We start from the raw sequence: 23,371 nt of genomic DNA, 5'->3' as shown, positions 1-23,371 counted from the left end.
AGTTCCCTCCAAGGCTGCGGTGGGGACAGGCTCCGGAGTGCTGCTCCTGGGTGGGTGTGAATTTAGGTGGGAATGTGCAGGTAGGAGCAGGAGTTCCCAGTAAGAAGAGGAAGAGGAAGCGCAAGATGGTTCCATACCCCGGATGGCAAGTAACCTCTGCACTGAGGGAACAAGGGGGCTTAGCAGGGTCGTGGCTGAGAAGAAGATGAGGGGTACCCTGGAGGGCCTCAAATGCCCTGCCAGGAAGCCCCAAAGACTGTTTTTTAGCAACGTCACCCAGCCAGCTGGAAGGATTGGAGGAAGAGGTCTGGGTGGGTGTGGGGAGACCTGAGCAGAACCTGGGCAGGGGTTCTAGAGAGAGACGAGGTGGCCAGAGCCGGGATGTAGCTTGCAGATAGACTGAGGGAGACAGGTAGCTGCAGAGAGAAGGCGCTGGGGAGGGAGGAGACCACGCTGAGGTCAGTTTCTGGCTTGGGCAGCTTGGTGGATGTTAGAGCTGTTATGAAGCATCAGAGCTGGAGGAGCAGGTTAGGCCCCTCCACCGAAAGCCCTGGCTGGGAGTCAGGGGCCTGGGTTCTGGCCCTCGCCCCTCTATCTGGCCGTGGACCCTAGGGCATGTCTTTGCTCCTTTCTGGCCTATGGATCTCATTTCTGAAGCAACAAGTAGGAGTCTCAGATCAGAATTTGCCCAAGTCACCACTGGACAGATCTGTGCTCAGCCGACGCATGCATCCTTTTGCCAGCAAGAAGATCACGAGTTCTCATCTGGCCTTGCTGAAAATCCAGTTGTGTGATGTCAATGGCATTTCCCTTCAGAAAAAGGAAATGAGGTTAGCAAGCATGTTACCAGGAAAGGAAAGTTAGCAGGGCCCCACCCGCTGTGGCCCAGTTCTCCCCGGTCAGAGCGTCTAGGCCCCACTGCCTGGGGCAGGGAGCAAGACCCAGAACTGCCACGGTTCAGACAAACACCAACACAGGATGGGTGAGTGTTGGCTGTTAGGACTTGGACTTCCGAGCGGGGCTTTCCTCACCTGCCAGCAGAGTCAGCACCCTCCCTGGAGCCCACAGCCTGGACCCTGGCCACACCGGGAGGCTGAGGCCACAGGAAGTTCCAGGGGGCTCATGAACATCAACAAGGACCTAACGATGAGCTCTTTGTCCATGAAGAGTCTGAGGCCCAGACTGGAGCAGGGACATGGCCAATATCACAGGGCGAGTCAGCCCCAGGCACAGGTCACATGGCACCTGGGGGTCAGTAGGCTGGGAAAGCCTGTCGTGCTGCAGGGTTCCCAGAATGCCCTGCTCCTGATGGATGTCCCCAGAAAGTCTTTCTCCAGTTAAAAATAGTAAGGGCCTTTATTAGACTAAACCACCCCACCCTTAACTTTTGGCCGTCTGAACATTCCTAAAATGCTGTTACTAAGACAAAAGGAAAACAAATGCCAATCCATTCAATAAAATTGCTGTATACTTTCAAATTGAAAGAAAAAAATTAACAGTAAATTGGTCAATTTGGTTTGTTCAGCCAATCAGTCACTTGGAGATTGACCACTTGGCAAACTGGCTGTCAAGTGAGTGCACTGTTAGGGACCTGGGTAAGAGCCTCTCCCTGACCCCATCCTCCACACCTGCACCTGGGAGCCCCGCGGGCGGGGCCCAGGTCCAGCTACTCTCTCTGCCTCTACCCGGGCCTGCCTCCTGCCACGCAGCGGGGTCGGGTGTTGGGAGTTAACTGCGTAGTGCATGGCTGTTAGACCTGAACGTCCCCATGGGTTGGTGGGGGTAATCGGATGAGGATTAGCGGTGGTGACCTTGGTCACCCCCAACACAGTGAGGTAACAGGGTGGAAAAAATCCTCACCTTTGCTCTTATTCTGTAAGTCAACGTGGGTCATACTTTCCACTGTGCCCCCCGCAGGGAGGGCGTCTGGTTCACCCTCCCACGCACTCAGGGGCTGGGGGTTTTCAGGTGAAGCGGAACTACGTGTCTGTGCCTCTGCACCTTTGCCGGATGGCTCAGCAGCAATGGAGCCGGAAGAGGCAGTGTGTGCCAGGGAGCGCAGAGCTGCCAAGCTTGTGTGTGCACGTGTGTACACACACGTGTTTCTACATGTAGGTGTGAACAGCTGTGATGTGTGATTTGTTATGAATATACAGATACTGATGCATCTGTTTATTGTTACTATGCATGGAAATGTGGAAGTAAAGTACATATGCACACCCATGTTTGTACAGGCGTGTGTGTTTGTGTGGACACCCATTTTCACACCAGCTTTCACAGTGCGAGTGTACTGAGTACATATACCTGTTTGTCCATGGACTTGTCTATTTGTGGGCATGTGTAAATATACATTTGTTTGTGCTTTTTGATAAATATAAATTGTGCATCTATGTTAATTCAGATGAGTGTATAGAACATGTGTGCATGTTGGTGTAAGGTGTGTGTGTGCCCTGTAGATGCAACTTAACGTAGGAATATGGTGTGAAGTATATGTATGGGTACCTGTGGAAATGAGTGTTTTGTGTGTCCCCTGTGTGAACACCCGTGCAAGGAGGTCTACACGTGTGTGTAGGTGAGTCTGTGTGTGAAGTGAGCGTGTGCACCTATGAGATGCTTGTGGTGGGGACGCATATGGTTGCAAGCACGTGCACACAAATATATCCTTCTTGCCCTTTCTTTCTTTTTCTCTTGGGGAATTACAGGGCTTCTGAGTCCTGCTGTGGCTGGTGGTTCTTCCAGGAATGTGGTTTCCTGGGTCTGAGAAGTAAGAACCTCAGAGGTCCCAGGTGAGGGCAGAGGGGGTGGGCCTGAGGCTTGGGCTCCTCTGAGAATTAGGCCATTGCTGTGAACCAGGCTGGTGAAGGGGTAGGGACTCCAGGGGCCTCATACCCCACCGTGTGCCTGGGCAATGTCGCTGCCCCTCTGGTCTTCCACCCACACCTCAGTGGCTTCAAAGCCTTTCTCTTTTTTTGTAGTTAGAGCCGAAATAAAATCTTACAAGGATCCTCCCCGTGGAAAGCAGGTGAGTGGATGAATAAGCGGAAAGTGCTGTGGCTGAGGCTGGTGGTGGGGAGGGGTCTCTAGGACACAGAGTTTTAAGCTCTGCGCCTAGGTTGTTCCCGGGCCTTTTCACTTGACATTGTAGTTTATAGTTGGAAGAGCATATCCACACCCATAGTCTCAGCTGATCTCAGACTTCTCCCAGTCTGCATGGGGAGGCTGGAAGCAGCCCAGAAAAAATGACTGGCTCTGGTTCTACGCCTGCCCCTTCTGTCGGCTGCCCTCCTGGCCGGCATCACGTGAGACCACAGGAGCCAGTGCATGCGGGTGTTCCGTTTGCACCTGGCACACTGTAAGCTGCCCCTAAGTGGTGGCTGTTTTGCTTACAATGGTTTCCGTTTTACAGCTGATCACATAGAGACCTAACGAGGCTTTCTGACTTTGTGTGAAGACAACCCGGAGGTGCTGGGAAGGACTGAGGCCATCGTGACCTCAGATGCCCACCCTCTGTCATCGGAAGCATTTCTTATTCTTCCGGGCTTGGCCAGCTCGTGGTAAACCCCACATGTGGTTCTGTGGTTGCCCACACAGGCCTAAAAATAGCCAGTTGGAGACAGGGGCTCCCCCTTGGTGAGTGGCAAAAGGCCCGGGGACTTGCTCTGCCTCACAAATGAGCAAATCCTGTCTAGGGAGGGCTGGGTGGTCTGGGTGCCAAGTGTGACCTGCTAGGGGCTGTGCCAAGTTGTAATCATTTTCTTTCATTGGTTTGTTTTTTAAAGTCCATGATGTCCAGTTGGATAGATACGAAAATCGAGGTTTAGAGAAATGAAGTGACCTGCCCAAAGCTGGAGGCCTTTAGCCAGAAGACAAGTGGCTCAGATCCAAGGCCCACGTTCTTAATTCCTAACCCCTTCCTTATCTTGAGCCTGGGGGCAGCTGGGGCAAGTGCAGGTGCAGGACCTTCGGAACCACGTCGGCTTCAGATCCCAGCCTTGCTGGGATCTCCTTGTGGCTTTGTTGAGTCCTTGTGTCTCTTGGCCTGTTTTCTCGCCCACAACATGGGGGCCTCATTGCCCATTACGTGGGACCATGTGGGGACTGAATGAAAGGAGGCAGCGACCAGGGAAGAGCCTGGCATGCAACAGGTGCTCGGTAAGTGGCCATTGACTGCCTCTCCCCGTCCCACCATTCAGGACCACACTTTGAAAGTTTGGACCAGAGGGGCAGTGTTGATTGAGCGTCTGGAGGTGTCTTGCCAGGTCACAGAAGTAGAATTACTAATGAGAGGTCAAGAGAGGAAGTCCCTGTGGTAGAGTGTGTTTTCCAAAAATGGCCTCAGGAGTATTTTCAGGTTCATGTTCTGACACCTTGTCATTCTTCATCAAGAGATGAATCTATTGCCCCTCCCCCTAGAATTGGGCAGAGCTTTGTGACTGCTTCAATGAACAGAAGGTGGCAGAAGTGACATAACGTCCCAGACTAAATCTGTAAAGGTGAGCCCCTGTCTGCCAAGCTCTCTCTCTCTCCCGCTGGAATCCAGCAACCACACTGTGAGGAAGCCCGAGCCACAAGGGGAGACCACATACTTGCTTTGGCCAACAACCCCGTTAAGGTCTCAGCCAATGGCCAACTTCAACTTACGAGCGTATGCATGAAAGACTCTTTATATGATTCTGGCTCCTAGAATGCAAGCCATCCCAGGGAATGTCAAGTGGAGCAGAATGAACTATCCCCTCTGAGACTTACTCAAATGCAGATTTGAGAACACCATAAATGTCATTGTTTCAAGGACTAAGTTTTGGGCACACAACACTAGGTGACAGGAACAGCTTTCCTTCTTCTCCTACAACCCTGAGTCACCCGGCCAGGTACGGGTAAGCTCCTCCCTGTGACCCTCTCCCTCTCCCACAGTCAGAACCTGGAGTCAGTCCTTTGCCCACTGCCGAGTCCTCCAAGCCAAGCTGCACAGACCTGGTTCAAAGCCCAGCTCTGTTGCTTCCAGCTGTGTGTCCTTAGGCAAGTCACCAACCCTCTTTGATGCTCAGTTTCCTCTTGTCAAATGAACATTCTGAGAGTATCTTTCAGGAGTCTGGGATTCATTAAAAAAGTGCTAGGCACAAAGTGAGTTCTCCCTAGGTGGATGCAGAGCTGTGAGACCAGAGAGAAAAGGTCAAAGATGTGACTCTGACCCTGACTTAGTGCAGGGACAGAGGACAACTGGGCTTCAGGGAGCCTGGAAAGCAATGGGAGCTGGTGGACGCTGACTGTGAGAAGCCCAGCTCTGTGTAGGCCGGCCCTCAGATTGCTTCCAAATTGCTCGAGACGTGGGGGTAGGAGGAGGGGGACTGGGAGGGCCGGCACGATGCAGTCCAGGGTGAACAAGCAGGGAGCAGGGTGGAGGAGTGGAGGGCACAGCAGGCAGGGCTGGAGGTGGGGGAGAGGGGAACTGCACAGAGCCAGGTGGGCTCAGCCACACCTGAGCACCAGGTTTCTCAAAAACCGAGGTCACCCTCCCTGTCCCAGACAGGGCCAGCCCAGCCCTATCTAAGGAGATAAGTCACCGTGGAAGCTCCCAGACCAACCACGTCCTTATCAGCCACTGTGGTCTGGAGTATTGGGAATGTAAATGCTCTCGATGCGCCTGACACAGGATGACAGAAAGCAGGCGTGCAGGGGCTTGGCCCCTTCTCCTCACCACCCCATTCCCTCCCTGCAGCCCCGCAGCCCCGCAGCCCTGCAGGTGGGCGCCGTGGGAACACCAGCTTCACGGGGCAGGAGGCGAGCCCTTCAATCGCCAGCCTCGGTGTCCTCCACCCCCACACCTAGATGCGTTTTCTTTCTTCAAGCTACACCTGGATTTGGAGGGAGGAGCCCTCTCTAGTAAGGTCATGTTGGCTGGTGTGCCCCATGGGGGGACGACACGGTGCTCACCTTGCCCACAGAGTGGGGAAGTGCATCCCACAGGCTGACATGTCTCTGTGACCTCGAGCAAGTCCCTTCACGTGACCAGTGACACATGGGCTCTCCTTGCTCACTCGGATATGCATGGAAGCCCCTGCTGGGCCAGGTGCAGGGCTGGGTGCTGGGGTAAAGAGAGACCCTGAAAACACAGCCCTCTGGAGTTCACTGTCTGAGAGGCAAGACAGACAAACAGGCCATAATCGTAGCAGCTTGTTTTTGAGCACTTACTGCACTCCAGGCACAGTTCTGAGGAATTTGTGCACATAAACTCATTGGGTTCACACACAGCCCCGCAGTGTAATGTTGCTAATACCCCCATTTCACAGAGGAGGCAGCTGAGGTGCAGGGAGGTGCCAGCACAGGTTCCCAGAGCTGGAACCCAACCCTGGGAGGCCTGACTCCTTAGAGGTGTGAGCAGGGCTGGGAGGGGGGCTCCGGTCCTGGCTGAGCTGGCGTGAGCTGGGAAGAGACGAGGGGGAAGGGGTCAGCACCCCGTGGACGTCCCACAAGGCTCAATCCCTGCTGCCTTTCTCCACACCACCTACCCCCACCTTCTCCTCCCACACACACTTGCCCTGTTGTGCCAGGGCCTGTGGCTTGGGGCTCCCAGTCCTGCTGAAGCCCCTTCACAAAGAAGTGTCGACATCAGGCAGCTGGAGCAGGGAAAGAGCATGGGGTTTGCGGGCAGGTGGACAAAGTTTAAATGCTCAGCAGTGCCTCATATTCCCCGCCTGTAAAACGAGGTGTAGCCCACCATGAAGTCCCGGAGCCCTGAGTTCTGGTGACATTGTGGACTCTGGGAACACAGCAACTGTGACTGCACCAGCTGAGATGCAGACAAGGGGCCTGGGCAGCCGTGATGGGGATGCCGCCGTCTGCCGGCCTGACTGGGGAGAGAGGCACTGAGCTGGCACCTGAAATAAATTCCTTCTTTCGTTTCCATTCCTGCCTTCCTTCCACACTTCTCCCTGAGCCCAAGCTTCGGTCCTGGGCTGAGGAGCTTCCCGGTGGGGCAGGGGATATGATCAGTGTCCCGGGAACAGACCAAGGGCTGACAGGGGACAGGGGGAGGGGCACCTCATGGGGAAATCTCTGGGGGATGTGATGCTTGAAGAATGGGTAGGTATCCCAGGCAGACCAGAGGGAGAAGGAGAAGAAAGCCCTGGGCAGAGGGGGCTGGGACCAAAGCTTGGATGTGGGAGCCCAGCAATCTTTCCTGTGGGGATGGCTAGAGTGTGCGGCTCATGGCAGGGACGCGAGGAAGGATCTCGAGCAGCGGCTGGGGAGCTGGGGCTGTGCCTTGTGGGTGTTTGGGAGCCATGGAAAGGTGTGAGGAGAGGAAGGGCTGATCAGAACCGTGTGTCCAAAACGAGTCTCTGGGCTGCAGTGGGGAGATGTGGGAGGCCAAGAGCTCACTGGGGTGGGAGATGTCAGGCAGAGGGGGAGGCGGGCGACCGTGGGGGTCTGGCTGGCTTGGGCACAATGTGGGGGATGGTGTCCATCACTGGTGGAGACTGGAGGGTGGGGTGCAGTACTTGGGCCCAGTGACAGGTTCTGTTTGGGACACAGCATGGTTTAAGGTGCTGGATCCTGGGCTCAGCTCCGACCCCGGGAACGCAGCCTCCGAGCATCCAGGTGGGAGAGAGGGGAGGGGAGAGGGTAGGAGAGGCCATTACAGGGGAGCACATGGTGGGGTGCCTGGGACAAGAAATGGAACGTTGTGAAGGTACAAAGGAGTCCTCCTCTGGTGCACACGGGCCTCGGGGGCCAGGACAACAGAAACCTCTTGGGCAGGACGGGTAACTGGGCCCACGTCTGTCGGCAGGCCTGCCTGTCCCAACAACTGTGGACGATTGGAGCTTTATGGGCTTCCATCCTGCGTGTGCAGTGTGGGGGTTGGGCCAGAAGGCCTTCAAGCCCCTTCCTTCTCTTCCTGACTTATCCTGGATTCTGGGTTTTATTCTACCCCTTGTTGACCATGTGGCCTTGGTCAAGGCCTCCCCAACCCTGTGCCTTGGCTGCCCCCATGGATCCAGAGCCTGATCTCTGAGGTTGCGCAGAAGGCCTCGGTGTTTGTTCAAAGAGCAAGTGAGCAGATTCCAGCTGCTGAGGCCCCAGACTCTGCTCTTGTCCAAGCAAGGAATCCACAGTCAGCCCTGCCTCGCTGGCCAGTGGGCCTGCCCCCTTGCCCTCAATTAGTCAGCTCTGGATATAGCCTGTCTGCCCCCAGCTCTCCCACTCCCTGACCCACTGAGTACCCTGAAGCTGGGGAGGAGCAGCTCACAGGCCCTAGGCTTTCCTTCCCATCTCAGGATCAGAGCCAGCTCCTCGGTGAGGCCGCCATCCCCAGCGCGGGGGTGTGACGGCTTGCGGCAGACCCTGGAATTCAGAAAGAAGGCAGCTGGCTGCAGAGAGATAATGACCTTTGTCTGGGTTTTTTAAACTTTCCTTGCAAATCACTGGATGCATCACAGAGACACCCCCTGCCCCGCCCCCCATGGCCCTGTGAGGAAGGCAGAACAGGGAGAGCCATCCCTGTGCAGACGCTGAGATCTGGCCTCTGAGAAAGAGGAAGTAACTTGCCCAGAGGCACACAGCAAGGGCCAACGCTGGGACTTTTCACCTTGGCTCTGCCACAAAGCCTGTCCTCCGCAGCAACTTCTGACCCCAGTGATTTCTGCAGTTCCCAATGAACCCACGTCCTATCCCAGGGTCCCCCAGGCAAATGAGAGAGACTGGGAAGAGTGAAAGGACAGGGCACCCTGAGCTTGGTGAGCCTCGTGCCATCACTGCCCGGGGTGAGAGCTCCACCCTGCTCCGCCTCCACTTGGACTTGAGGTCCCGCCAGAGTCATTAAGGCCCTGAGTGGACTGGCCCCACTGGCCCTCCAGCCTTTTCTCTCTCCTCCTTTTGTGCCCTACAGGTTCATCCTGCTACATGGTCTTTTTTACGTTCTTAAACATACCAGGGCCCCAGCCACAGTGTCTTGGCATGACAGTCCCCTTAGTTTCGAAGACATACTCCAAGGTCCAGCACCTTCCCTGTCCGAAGTTAATGCCTCTTCATTCTCCCATCTTCTAGAATTAACAGACTTATTGAGCTATAACTCATATATCATGCAACTCTCCTGTTTAAAGTATAAAACTTGATGGCTTTATGGCATCTGCGGATTTGGGTAACCGTCACACAATCCGTTGTAGAGCACGTGCTTTGCCTCCCCAAACGTGTCCTCAGTAGTCACTGTCCGCACCTCCACTTTGGTGGCCACTAGTCTGATTTCTGTCTCCACGATTTGCCTATTCTGGACGTTTCGAGTAAATGGAATCACACAATATGTGGTCTTTTGTAACTGTCTTCTTCCACGTAGCATAATGTTTTCAAGGCCTGTGTACACGTACTTCCTTCCTTTTTAGTGCCAGACAATATGCTGTTGCCGAGAGGGTATCACATTGTACGATCCATCCGTCAGTTGGTAGGCATTTGGGTTGCATTCACTTTTTATGAAGAACGCTCCTGTGAACATTCGTGTACAAAACTTTGTGTGCACATTCGTATACAAACCCTTGTGTGCTCATACGCTACCACTTCTTCTGATTATATTCCTAGGAGTGAAGTCGCTGGATCACGTAGTAACGCTATGCTCAACCTTTTGAGGAACTGCCAGGCTGTTTTCCACAGAGGCCACATCATTTCCCCTGCAACTAGCAGTTCTGGGGGCCTGAGTTCTCCACACCCTCATCAATGCTTTCAACTATATATCTTTCTTTTTAATAGCCGTTGTAGGGAGCGTGAAGTGGCATCTCACTGTGGCTTTCAGCTGCGTTTCTCTGATGGTTAAAATCTCAGGGCATCTTTTCCCGGGCTTGTTGGCCATTTGTATCTCTTCTGTGGAGAGATGCATATCCAAATCCTTTGCCTGTTTTTAAATGATCTTATTTATCTTTTTATTACTGATTTATAAGAATTTCTTATATATTCTTGATACAAGTCCCTCATCGGATATATGATTTGAAGTTTTTTCCCCATTCTTCATTGTGTTCTTTGAGGCATGGAAGTTTTTCATTTTGATGGTATCCAGTGTTTTTGGTTTTCTTTTTGTTGCTTACCCATGTGGTGTTATTTCCAAGAAATCATTGCTTAACCCACAGTCAAAAAGACTTACAACTATGCTTTCTTCTAAGAGTTTTATAGCTGTACTTTTTTTTTTTTACTGAGGTCTTTGATCATTTTGAATTAATTGTGGCTTATGGTGCGAGTTAGGGGGTCAAATTTACTCTTTTGTCTGTGGATATCACATTGTTTCAGCACCATTGATTGAAAAGACCATTCCTTCTCTCACGGAGTTTCCGTGACTCCATCGTCAAAAACCGATGGCCTGTAGACGTCATCCTTTCAGCTTAACTCGTGCATCACGGCCTTAGGGAAGTCTTTGCTGACACCCCTCTCCACCCAGCCTCCTCTTAGCCAAGTTCCCCTGTATACACATAAAACACAGAGCATCTGTATGACGCGGTAGTTATGAACTCACGCTCTGAAGCTGGGTAGCTGAGGTGCAGATCCCGGTTCCGCCACTCCCTGGCTGCCTGATTCATTGTTTCACTTCCCCGAACCTCATTTGCCTCCTCTGTAAGTGGGGGATTTACCGACCTCACAAGTTTGTCAGGAGTGGTGATAACATATAAAGTGTGTGGCAGGTGGTGATGAGGCTGAAGTGTGAGAACTTAAAACTCAGTGTCATCCCCTTAGATTCTGAACTCCACGAGGACAGGAACCCTGTCCAGGTTGTCCTTCACAGACTTCCCACCAGCAGCACTGTGCCGGGCAGAGGTGGGGCGGTCAGCGTCTGCTTGCTGAGCTAATCCGTGGAAGGAGGCCCACGTGCTTGAAGGACTGGGGACGCCAATCCCACCCGCACGCCGTCTGGCTGTGTGACTTCTCCAGCACTCTGAAATCAAGTGGCTCACTTCCTTTCCCTATTTGGATGCAGAACTCTCTCTTCATTTGAAATAAGAGAAATCCAATAGATAAGGCAGAAGGAGGGAGCTTCTGTGAGAGGAGCCGGGGCAGGGCCCAGGCCCCGCTCCTGGGCGCCCCCGAGGCCCCCAGAGCCTGTGGGACACAATGTGAAAATCGCCATCTGGACCGGGATCTTACGTGCTCCCCTGGGGCTCCGAGCAGCCTGTGATTCAGAGGCAGCTGATGTCTGAGGCTCTTAATTCAGCCCAAATGCTGGAGGTCTGTGTCTTGCGGCGCGGGGCGGAGGGGGGGCACATTCCATAGGGGAAAGCTCTTTCTCCCGCCCACCCCCGGAGGACGAGATGCACCCTGAAGTTGCCCGAGCACAGATGCCGCTCCCTGCTCTCCTGCCCCCCTTCCCTCCCTCCTCGGCGTCCTGCCCCAGGCACAGGATAACCTGGCCTCCTGGGTCCGATCCCTCCAGCCTACCCCACCACCTGGATCTCAGACCCAGCTCACTTCAGGGGAGTCCCACTCTGCTCCTGCCCGAGTTCCCTCCATGCCTTCATTTCACTTCAACTTAGAGAGGTGAGTGACTCACCTAAAGTCACCACACAGCAAATAAATGGCAGAGCCAAGACTGGAACCCCAGGTTCTTGACTCCAGGTCTGGACTCTCTCCTCAATACACTACAATGGGGCAGGCCTAGGCCAGCAGGGAGGTGCGGGGCTCAGCCAAGCTCTGTGGCTCTTGGGAGGAGGGCAAGCCCTTATACAGGCCTCCAAGCCAGGTCCCCTGACAAGAGACCTAATTTACAGCCCCAGGCAGAGGTCCCTGGCCACAGTGGGAATGGCTACCCTAGGGGGTGGGGGATAAGGCCCCCTCTTGGCAGGTTAAGAACATGAACTTTGGGTCAGACAAATCTGAGTTACCCCCAACCTCTCTGAGCCTCAGTGTCCGCACACCCCATGACATAGGACAATAATAGCCACAAAGCTGGGTTGTTGTGGGGTGAGGTGAGGCAAAGACCTTAGCCCTCTTTGCCTGGGGTGGACCAACGTCATTGGTATTACCGCCCTTAGTGCCGGGGAAGCTGTCCGCCAAGCCCCACAGGAGTCCCCACAAGGAGGCAGATCCAGGCTCCTAAAGGAGACGTGGACTTCATATCACCCCCCTCCCCATCTTTGAGCTCGCTGAGAGTGTGTTGTTCCAGGGACCATCTTGTGGAAAAAAGAACTTGGGAGACTGGTTAACCAGGGGGTCACTCTGGGTTAACTGTTAATTTTTCAAAGTTCAGATTTCCTTCAGGACGTCACACTGGTGTAGCGAAGACAAAGTGGGCAGACGTGGGGAGGCAGGGTGAGGGCGGCGGTGGCCCTGCCCCCTTGCTCTGAATCCTAGCTCTACAAATTCTCCAGGGCTAGTGGCTCACCTTTGTGAGCCTCGGTTTCCTCACCTGTGGACTAGAGAAAGGTGAGCTGGTGTGTGTGAAGGCCCCAGCCACTGCGCCAGCTACTGCACTGAATGAAGCTCCTATTTGGGGCCTTTAAGGTGATGCCTGCAAGGTACCGGGGAGAAGATCCCTCCCAGGTAGAGGAGCCTGGGGGCAGTGCCTGGGCCCTGAAGAATGAGGAAGGCAGTCCCGGGAGACGGAACAGCTTAAGCAAGAATATGGCAGCAGGGAATCTCGAGGCTGCCGGAGATAGTTGCAATAGGGCTGGTGAGACTCACAGAGGGAAGACCAGGAAGGTGAGGATGGGCATGAGGATGCGGCCGGGAGCCTAGGTGACCTGGGCCGAGGCACCTGCAGAGGCAGGATTCTAACCGAGGCCTGGTGGCCTTTCCAGTTCTCTGGGCTGCTTCTGGGAAGGGCTCCTGGCTCTGTTCTCAGAGGTCCCGGGGGGTGGGGAGGGCCCAGTGATTCAGGTCTGCTGTTGTTGACACAGCTTCCTGACCCACAACAGGGCAGGTCCTGGGAGCAGGCGGCCTCCCACACACCACCCTCGCAGTCTTGAGCGACCCACCGAAGGGTCAAGGGAAGTGGGGTCCAACCCATGCCTGAATTGTTCATCCAACAGCCCCCAAAAAGCCAACAGGAGCCACCCACACTAATAATAAAAATAGCAATTCCTTACATGTGATCAGAAGCATGGGAGCTAGCGACGGAGGCTTGCCTCCTGGTGAGGTCATCTTCGTTACCCTCCTTCCACAGTGAGGAAACGGAGACTCAGGAGGGGAAGTGGCTCCACCAAGGACAGTCATTAGGTTCCTGCACCCTGACGTGGGGGTGGGGGCGTTTGTGTTGTGGAGGGCGGGGCATGGGCACAGCGGGAGAGTGGCCACTGCCTGCGGATTTTACCCCTGTCTTGGGAGGGGTGAAGTGGGTGGTGGCTGGGCCGAGGCCTCTCGCTGCTGTCAGCCCAGACCCCACAGCCGGAGCCGCAAACTGGAACAGCAAAAGTGTGGCAGTGAGGCCCCGGTGGCTGGGGCAAAGCTCGGTGTGGGGGGAGTGGGGGCTTGCAGGGGCCAGTGAGGGAGGTCGGCTCCCGCAAGGGACAAGGGGGCAAGTCGCCTGGGCCATCTGCTGGCACACCGTGGGGAGACTGAGGCCAGGAAAAGGAGGATTGTCTCCCCCTGTACTACGGTACTAGACTGTTGCAGCCCAGTCTGAAGTGAGTTGCCCCTGCCCATTGGCTCTCCACTGGGGGTCGCGGAACGGGGGCGCATCAGGACCACGTGGCATATGCTCAGCAGCCTCCCACGTGGACTGCTTCCAGGGGTGAGGTCTGTTTGGTGGGGTGTGTCCTAGCTGTTCTGGTGACATCCCTGACACCCCACCTCAGGTGAGAGACAAGGACTCTCCGCCCCCCACCGAGGGCAGAACGTGATGTGCCTGCTGAGTATATTTGTTAGTGGACGGTAGTTTGATTTTTGAACCCCGATCCCTGCTGGATTCACCTCTCCCCTGTGACCAGCTGCTCTTCCCCTGGCCTGGTGGCCAGAGCCAAACCAGACAATGGTCAGTCCTTGGGCCACTTCCAGGCATGTCCAGATTTGGACTGCCAGGCCTTCCAGGGCTACAGGGGACCTTCCTGCGTGGCTCTGACTAACATCACAACAGAGCATCACAACAGAGCCTGTTGCCAGGGCAACCTCCAGATCTGGTGGTCTGGAACCGAGGGCTTCGGCCTCCCCCCCACCCCCACTGGCTGCTGGCCCGGACACTTATAAAACAAGCATGCTCTGAAACAGCACACCGTGTTACCCCAGCAGCAGCCTCACACATCTCGTGTTTACTGCGTCTCTTGATTGCGCCATTTTCTCTTGCGATTGATTTAATCTTGTGTTGTTCTGTATAGTGACACGCTGTACAGGCTTGTAGCCTGGGAGCAATGGGCTGTACCGTGCAGCCTAGGTGTGCAGTAGGCTGTACCATTCAGGTTTATGTAAGTGCACTCTGCGATGTTCACTCGGTGGTCAGTTTTCGGGACTTACCCCCGGCGTCAAGGGTGCACGTCTGTACTTGAAGAAGCAACAGACAGGTGACGTTCTGACCATCACTTCAGCCACAGAATTGTTCCGAAATATCTGACTGCGAAGCGTTCTCTCTGTAGCATGAGTTTCTTTCCAAGGCAGTTACTTTCTTTCTTGGTTCTAAACAACGCCTGTACCTATGCCGTCTATTTTTTTCAGCATCTCCTGGAGAGTTAACTGCTGTCACAGAAGGAGCCTGCACATGTGGGCCATGTCTTTTCAGAAACAAAAAGGTGAAACTCATCTTTAAGGTGGTAACTCTTTTAAGTATTTTGCTCTGACATAGCCAGCAAATTCCTACTTTGTGCCTCTACCTCTGTGAAAGTAAGTTGTGTAAAGATGCTACAATTTGAAGACTTTGTTTTTACAAAACGGTGTGCCTGGATGGACAGGGGCGGGCTGACTGAGGGCGCCAACACGGGGTGCGGGCACCGTTGTCGGCCCCGCCCACCCGGAGGACCATGTTCACAGAGCTCCTTGGGATCTGCTCCAGTCTGCCTCCCATCCTGGCTCCTATGTGAAAACAGATTCAGCGTTTCTGAGAACAACACACATTTTTGTGTCTTTCCAATGCAAGTCTTTTTGCCTGATAGGCCCACCACTAGTGGACTGGCTTAAAAATGCATTATTTCTTCAAGAGCCAGCCCTGGGCCACCTGTTCTGATTCGGTGGGCACAGGCCTTCTTTTGGCTGTTCAGCACCTACGTACTGTGCACCTGCTACGTGCCAGGCACTGGTCTAGGAGCTGCCAGGCAAACAGACAAGAGTCCCTTTCTCTGGGGGCTCACATTCCAGTGGGGTGGGGGTTGGTGTTCTAGGGTCAGTCCTTATTTCGTTTACCCACAAGGTGGGTTGGCCATTTGTAACTTGGTCTCCCCAGGAAAGCATTTGCTCCAGAAGCAGGGTCTGTGAGCCCAAGCTCTAAGCGCAAGTCCTAGGCCAGAACAGAGGCCCAAAGGATAATGGTTGGGATTAAAGGGTGATGATACGGGGGTAACCCTTGTCACTGCCCCCACCATGGGCAAAGACTTGACACCAAACCCAGACTGAGGTTCTCTGAGCACGCCCTGGAGTCCACCGCGGGCTGGCCCGGCACTCAGAGCTCCATCTCACCTGCACCGGTCCTGACGGCCTCATCCCTGCCCCTGTGAGGAGGAACCGAATGGCCCCCCGTGGCTGGCAGGAACCACTTCCACCTCCTTGTGTCCCTATATTTAGCTGTCCACTGTGACCCCGCAGCCCTCTCTCCTCCATGGCCAGAGGGAATTGCCCAGGCTGCTTTGATGGCCTGTTTTCCCAGGCCCGGCTCCTGCTTCCCAGACCCTTGGCCTCTCTGCAGGAGGTGGGGCCCCAAGCCCAGGCCCCTCTCAACTGGCAGGTTCTGGATCTTAAAATAGCATCAGCACTTGACAGAGAGAGACAGCCACCTATAGGGACAGTGCTGGGAGTGGGGGGAAGGGGAGTGGGGGCGGGGGTTGCCTGGACAGAAAACGCCCAGGCAGCACACTCCATGTTCCCTGAGCCCTTGCAGGCATGGAGGCCTTGGCCCCCAATCCCGTGCTGTGGACTGGCTACTGTGGATGGCCAAACAAGGGGCCTCAGCACCAGCCACTCCCCACTGTTGTGCAATCTGGACACGAGCCACACGGTTCCAATCGGGTCCCAAATGAGCCTCTCACCTCGGAACCTCTGCAACTTGGCTTCACCAGCCTCCCCTTCGGCCCCCACTGCCAAGAAATGCCTTTGTTATGTGTTGAAATCCAGTAAACCTATAGAGTTAGTTCAGATGCCACCTGGGCCCCAAGGTCTTCCGGTGCCAGGGCTCAGGGTAGATGGCCCGGCATTCATGCTCTGCCCCTGGCTCCCCAGGCCTGCCCACCCTCTAGCTTCTGCTTTGTTTAAAACCTCCTGACAGATGTTTGCTGGACACCACTTGTAGCCTCAGCTTGCTGTGTGACTCTGGGGCTGTTGCCCCCCTGTCCGGCCCTCAGTTTCCCTGCCTGTGAAATGGAAAATTGCATTACGAGATCTCCATGGGCCTTGCTGGTGCTCAAACAGCCCGTGACTCACCCTCTGGGGAGAAAAGCTGTTTTGGTAGAGAATTCGCTCTGGCCCTCCAGCTATTGGACGTTTGGTCTTCCCCTCCTCTCCCTTCCTTCTCCCCAAAGCCAGTCTTCCTGAGGCAGGTGTGGGCTCCTGAGGGGGTTCTCCATTGGCCGCCAGTGGGACCGGGCACTATGGTGAGGCAGCGTCCCAGGAGAAGAGGCCTCTCTCCCACTACCCATCTGGTTCAGGTTTCTGTGTTTTTGTCTCAGCCGGAGCACTCAGCACACAAGTTTCATCAACGGGACGGAAACATGCCAAGCACAGCGTTTCCTTGTTGCTGACTTCAGCAGAGCGCAGACCCAGGGGTCCTGCACAGACCACCAGGACCTCAGCAGGACAACAGGGGACTCCAGCAGAGGTGCCCTGGAACTTGAGGAGGGCAAGTTCTTTCTGAGACTCTAGGGAGGCAGTGACGGTCCCAGAGGGAGTTCCAGGCACACCGGGCCTCGGACCCTCGTGAATTCGCAGGTGTGCCCTCTCTCCTTCCAGCAGAGAATGGAGGTGACATCCAGGAACTTTACCATTTCAAGAAAACTGTAAGAGGCCTCCTAAACCAGACTATGTTCCTTTAGGGCAAGGATAGTAATTACTCAGCAGCAATTTCTCTGATAAATGTCCTCTGTGTGCAGAGCACTGTTCTAGGCACTGGGGTACAACAGTGAGTAAAACTGACACGGTCCCTGCCTCATGGAGCTGACATCCCGGCAGAGGGAAGCAGACAAATAGATGTAACATTCCGGGTAGTCCAAGGGCCATGAAGGGCAATAAAGCAAGACCAGGGGATGACGAGGAAACTGAAATGGGGTCTATTTTACACAGGCCAGTCTGAGAGGCCTCTCTCTCTGGAGATTGACACTGGATTCAAGACAAGGAGGAAGTGAGAGATGTGCATTCCACCTGGAGGAGGAATGGCCCAGCTAGAGAAAACAGCTGGTGCAAAGGCCCTGAGGCAGGACCATGCCAGGAACAGCCAGAAAGCCAGTGAGGCTACAGCAGGGTGAGTGAGTGAGTGAGGGAAGAGGTAGAATAACGGGGTGCTAGGGGCTGAGCAGCAGACCATGCTGAGCTGCATTAATATTGTTGATTATAATCCACAGTAAGAAATAAATTTTGTATTGCAATTCAGTACAAACATACACATATGAAAGTAAAGCCAAAGTAAGCATCTCATGAAACATACCTTTACTACAGGTGTACACGTATATGTTTTATTTTATTCTATTTTACCTAAAAGAGTAATGTTGGTCCTGAGCCTGAAATTGATTTCCCTACCCAGTGAAGGATCACGGCCGTGGTTCACAACACACGGACAGACAGGCCTCCACAGTCCATCAGCGGTGAAGGGCGAGCTGGGAGGCACTCAGCGAGCCTGTGCAGAGGGGCAGTGAGGTCTGTTTGCCTCTGTGTTCCACTTTTAAAAACATTAACACAAAATTTACATACGGTAAAATATACACCCTTTCTAGGGCAAAGGTGGCCTCAGTGGGGATCAGCTGGAGGCTGTTGAAGTAGCGCAGGTAAGAGACGGGGTGGCCCAGTGTTGGGGGTGGGCGCGGTCAGAGGGCAGTTCTGAAGGCTGAGTTGGTCAACTTGCTGACGTTTGGATGCGGGGGTGAGAAAAAGAGAGGACGGAAGAATGACGGCAAAGCTTCCTGGCCTGAGCGATGGGAAGTGGGAGACAGAGGAGAAAAAAGTCTGGAGGGAAAATCACGAGTTCTGGCTCAGACGAGCTAGTAAGAGAGTCCAGGAGGAGACTGGCTGGGAACCGCGAGGCTTCCGGGGCGGGGGCCCAGCCTGCAGATTTGCACAGGGCTTCCTGGGTATCTGACGCCCCTGAGTGCAGGCTTGCCTGAGGTGGCCCAGGGTGGCCCAGGAAAGAGCCCTGGGGTGAGGTGACATGAAAGGGGGGGGGTGGTACTGGTCAGGAGTTCTGACCAGCAGGAGAGGGGAGTGCGCTGCCAGAGGGATGGGCAGAGACCCAGAGGCCAGTGAGCAAAATGCCTCTAGACCTAGATGGAGAGACCGGCTGTGCTCAGCTGAACAGATGAGGGAAGAGAAGGACCTTCGCAGCAGGTTCAGACTCACGCCGGGGACACGGGGGCATAGCTAGGCTTCTGAGCAGCAGGTGGCTTGAGCTGAGCTATGCTTTAGGAAGATTAGTAACAATGACTTATTATTATTATATCATTTATTACTTAACATTGATTGACCTCTGCCCTGGCCGAGTCCTGAGCTACACATTATACATATTGACTCATTAGTTTCCCCGTCATTCCCAGGGCACAGGTACTACCATTGTCTCTGACTTGCAGGTGAAGACGTTCAGAGGCTCAGCGACTTGCCCAGGGTCACACAGGAAGAGGTGGGGTGGGCCTAGCGCCCAGATGGTCCAGCTCTGGAGGAAGAAACAGTTCACTGGGGAGGGGGGCAGAGCCTGGGTTCAGACTCAGGCTCTGGATACAGCGCCCGGATGCCAGTGACCTGTGAAATGGGGGCAGGACGGCTTGATTTCCTGCTCCCCCGCCTCTGGCTGCCCCTGGGGTCCGTGCCCTGGGCACCTGCAACACCCTGAGCCTCCTGGTGCGGTGGCCAGGGCAGCTCCGGAGGCTCCTGCATGGGGCGGGGGGCAGTGCAGGACTGTAGGTCTCCGCTCTCCTGCTGGCCTGGCCTCCCCTGAGGCCCCTGCTCCCTTGCCCACAGTGGTTAGTTTCTTGAGGAATCTGTCACCATCTGGTCCCCATGTGCTGCCTGTGGGTATGTCTAGGGCAATGGAGGATTCCACTCCAGCCCAGAGTAATTGTTACCAGAGGTGGGAGCGGAGGGGAAAGGGTGCAGCACTGCCCAGAGCAGCCAGTGGGGCCTCTGGTGACTTGAAAAGAGGGAGTGTGAGACAGAGGCACAGAGGAAACCAGAGGCAGAACATGACAGAGACAAAGGGAGACACTGGAACAGAGCAGGGCAAGACAGAGAATGAGTTGAAGCAGAGGTGACAGTGGAAAGCAGACAGAGGGGGTGACATCTATGGAGAGCAAGACAGGGAGGAAAGGTGTTAAGGGACGGACCCTCAGAGGGGAGCTGAAAGAACTGAGCGCAGAGCAGGAGAGATGGCGAGGGAGAAAAAGAGAGGGAGGAAGGAGGAGGGGAAGGCGAGGGACAGCTTCAAAAAGCACAGAACCAGGCTGAGAAATTGCTGGGACAGCGGGGCTGACGAGGCTGGAAGAACGTGGACGTCCCTGAGCAGCTGGAGTGCCCCAGTCCAGGTGGCACCGCTGCAGCCATTACTGAGGCCGCCACAGTCACGTGGGGGTCGGCTTTAGCCCGCTGACCTGTCAGAGGCCAGGGCTTGCCATCACAACCGGCCCAAAGCCACCCTTTCTCTTGCCTCCTGCCCAGGGCCCTGCTCCCATAATGGCCTTCCCACTGGCTCTAGGAAATCATTTTAATGGGGAGGTGGGAAGGGCACTGCACCAGAGCTGTGGCCCTGTCCCTGCCTCTGTTAAGCCCTTGCTGCATGTGTGGAAAGGGCTGGCTTGCCCAGCCAGCTGCGCACTCTGAGTCAGTCAGCAGCAAACCTGGTCCACAGAGGCGCTGGGATCCTCAGGACACGGCCTCTTCTCCCACCCACCCATCACTCATTCCATTGCCCATCTCCTCCTTTGCTTCCTTCCCATTGCCCCGCTATCTCTCCTTTCTGTCCTTCCTCCCTTCATTTCCCTTTTTCTTCTTACTCTTTCCTCTCTCACTTCCCACTCCCCTATTTCTTCCCTCCTTCCCTCCCTCCATTTCTTTCCCTCCCTTTCTCTACTCACCGAGTGCTCACTTTGTGCCAACCCTGGGCTCGGCACTGAGGCCTCAGAGGTGGAACCTGCAGGGTCCCTGGATCTGGGGAGCTCAGCCTAGGACAAGGTACAAGTTGTGGGGCCCATAGGGACAGATCAGGCTCCAGACATAAAGGCCCCTGCCCCAGGTCAGCTGGCCCAGCCCCCACGCTCACACGTGCCTGCTTTGGGCAGCTCAATGCTGGACGCTGACCCAAGAGGCACAGGGGTTAACACCAGCACAATCACACATTTCCCATGTCAGAGTGAGGGATGGCCAGAGAGCCCCGAGAGGGCCAGAGACTTGCCCAAGATCACCAACCATAGCCTGACTCACTTTCTACTTGGTGCTGGTCCATCCTCAGGGGCTGGAGGCTGAACCAATCCCACACCTGGGGTGAGAGCCAGACCTTTGCCAGGCCAAGAAAGTCTAGAGATGACTTGTCAGAGTGATGTCACGGATGGGACCCCTGTGTTCAGGCCTTATCTCTCCTCCACCTCTCCCCACCCCGTCCAAGGAGGCCTGGGAGGTAAGGATGGGAGAGGACTGTGGTGCGTCATTGCAGGCACCGAGCCCAGAAGTGATGAGGCTGAGGCTGAGGCTGAGGCTGAGAACTAGGAGAGAAAGTGGCCCCCACCCTGGCTACCTTCAGTCCACTGTCAGGGGAGGTGAAGGAGAGGGGAAGTTTTAGCAGGATCCAGCCTCAGGCTAGAGTGGTACCAGCCTGACTGGGCTCATGGCCTAAGGTGAGACCAGACTGGTCCCAGACCTAGTCCTTCCGACTTGCCTAGCCAGCCCCCTGCTCCGCAGCCAGTTCCTGGTAATGCACCTCTCGGTGTTCATCTCCTATGACGCTGCGTCTCTGATGGGGCCCTGACTGATACGGGGCTGTGTGCACTTGCACTTGGTGCTCACCATTCCCTCACTTTTCCATGTCGGCTGCAGAATATTCCATCTTGTTGATGCACCATAATTCACTAAGCCAATCCCCTCCTGCTGGCTATCCTGGTTATTTCTAAACCCCACTATTATATACGTATACTTTTGGAACTGGCATGAGTGTTCTCACATAGTTTGAAAATGTTTTTCAAAAAAATTTTTTCGAACTGGTTGGCATGACTTTGTGGAATAGGTGTCACCCCACAAACAAAAGGTCCCCAGTTTGGTTCCCTGTCAGGAAACGTGCCTGGGTTTCGGGCCTGGACCTCAGTGAGGCTCATACAAGAGGCAGAGCACTGATGTTTCTCTTTCACATCCATGTTCTTCTCCCTCTCTTTCTCCTTCCCTTCCCCTCTCTGTAAAAATAAATCAATAAAATGTTTTAAAGAAAAAAAGAGAGAAAGGAAGGAAGAAAGAGAGAGAGAGAGAAAGAAAGTTTTTCTGAAGAGGACTCTGCAGCCCTGGGCCAAGGCTGACCCCGTGGACGCCCCCTCCCATCGCATCCCAGCTTCAGCTTCTCCTCTCTGTCCAAGAGCTCCCTCCAGCACCAGTGGACCTTGTGCAGCCCGTGCAGGGAAGTACCAGAGACTGGACCCCCAGGGACAGCCCTTGGTCACCAGGGGTGGAAGCTGGACAAATACCCCAGTCTCCAGCTTCCCAATTTGGAAAGCCCGGTGTGTGTCCTAAACAGCAGCTCAGAGGGTGCCCCGTGGGCTTGAGCCCAGGTGCCCACAGCAGTGAGCTGCCCAGCAAAGCACGCTTTCTGGGTTCTCTCTCTCCATCTTGCTTCTCTGTCCACACTGCCTTTCCTGGGGTCACCTCCCGAATGAACTTGCACTGGAGTTCTTGGCTCAGGGCCTGTTTTTGAGAACCTACTTTAGGACAGCAGTTGCAACTATTTTCTTTCAAAGGCTCCAAACCACTACTGGGAAAGGGGTCATATTAGCTTATTTCTTCTCAAACCCTCTGGAGTCCACTTTCCCCAGAGGCTAATCACAGATTTCTGCCTGGCAGAGGGATGCAGGCTTCGGGGATGGGCAGCCCCAGTGCTAGCCTCGCACGGGGCACTTTTCCTCCTCAGCCTCAGTTTCCTTGTCTGGGAAGGGGGGCCAGCTAGACCATCTGCTGGGCTTCATGTGGCCCAAGATCTAAAGCAGGGTATCCAAACTTTTGGCGTCTTTGGCCTGCACTGGAAGAAGAGCTATCTTGGGCCACACATTAAATACACAAACACTAACGAAAACAAAATAATCTCAGTGTTTTAAGTAAATTTACAATCTTATGTTGGGCCACATGCAGCCTTTGAGCCTCGGGTTGGCCATACCTGAAGGGAACTATAGTCCTACCACCTCCTTCCCGCCCCGAGCCCTGCCCGCTGGCTCCTGCCTCCTCTCCGTCTGGGTCTGCCTGCGTGAAGCTGCCAGAAGCCGCATCCCTGACTCTGCCCTGTCCTCTAACAGCTACCATGAGTGTCATGCTGGTGTCATGCTGGGGGCCACATGCTGATGATGCCATTTGATCCCCAACAAGCCTTTGAGGCAGGTACAATGATTATGCCCACTTCACAATGAAGAAACTGAGGCGCAGGGAAGAGGGGCCTTGCCCATGTGGCCAGTCTGAGGCAGAGCCTGGTTTCCTGTCCAGATCACTCTGGCCCTTAAAGTCATGCTCTTGGTCATCACGTGGCCCTGCTTTTCACCCTCAGAACCCTCTTGAGAGAAGAGGGGATTCCTTGGAGCTGACTCAGGGCCTGGGGCCAGGAAAAGCCACATCCCTGGGGCCCGCAGGGAGGGAGAAAGTGACACCGTGCATGTTCCCACACGTCTGAGGTTCTAACCAGCTGGGGAGCTCCGGTTTGAGCCGGGGCAGCAGGCTTTGGTGGTCCCACTTTCATGGTGACACAGATGCCCTGGCCAGGGCAGATTCCTGGGAGGCTGCGTGACCCACGGGGAACTGGGGAGAAGTGAGTACATTCCTTGAGTGGGTTCCAGAACCCAGAGGCCGTCCGGGAAGCAGACATTCTTCAGAGGCTGAGGTTGAGTGGAATTCAGCGAGA

The 23,371-nt window shown here is 54.8% G+C and overlaps 1 long non-coding RNA gene across 1 annotated transcript; it reads left to right on the top strand.

The window, feature by feature from the left end:
- Window positions 1-16,772: 16,772 nt before the first annotated feature.
- Window positions 16,773-18,945, top strand: LOC118981618 (uncharacterized). Its single transcript, XR_005065378.1, has 3 exons — window positions 16,773-17,025; window positions 18,024-18,074; window positions 18,870-18,945. It is a non-coding gene; the product is annotated as an uncharacterized LOC118981618 (long non-coding RNA).
- Window positions 18,946-23,371: the final 4,426 nt, after the last annotated feature.

Source organism: Sturnira hondurensis, unplaced genomic scaffold (genome assembly GCF_014824575.4).
Source record: "Sturnira hondurensis isolate 20B ecotype Veracruz unplaced genomic scaffold, ASM1482457v3 Scaffold0024385, whole genome shotgun sequence".
NCBI classification, from domain to species: Eukaryota; Metazoa; Chordata; class Mammalia; order Chiroptera; family Phyllostomidae; genus Sturnira; species Sturnira hondurensis.
The sequence above is the reverse complement of the archived record's forward strand: the minus strand, read 5'-3'. Positions and strand labels throughout refer to the sequence as shown.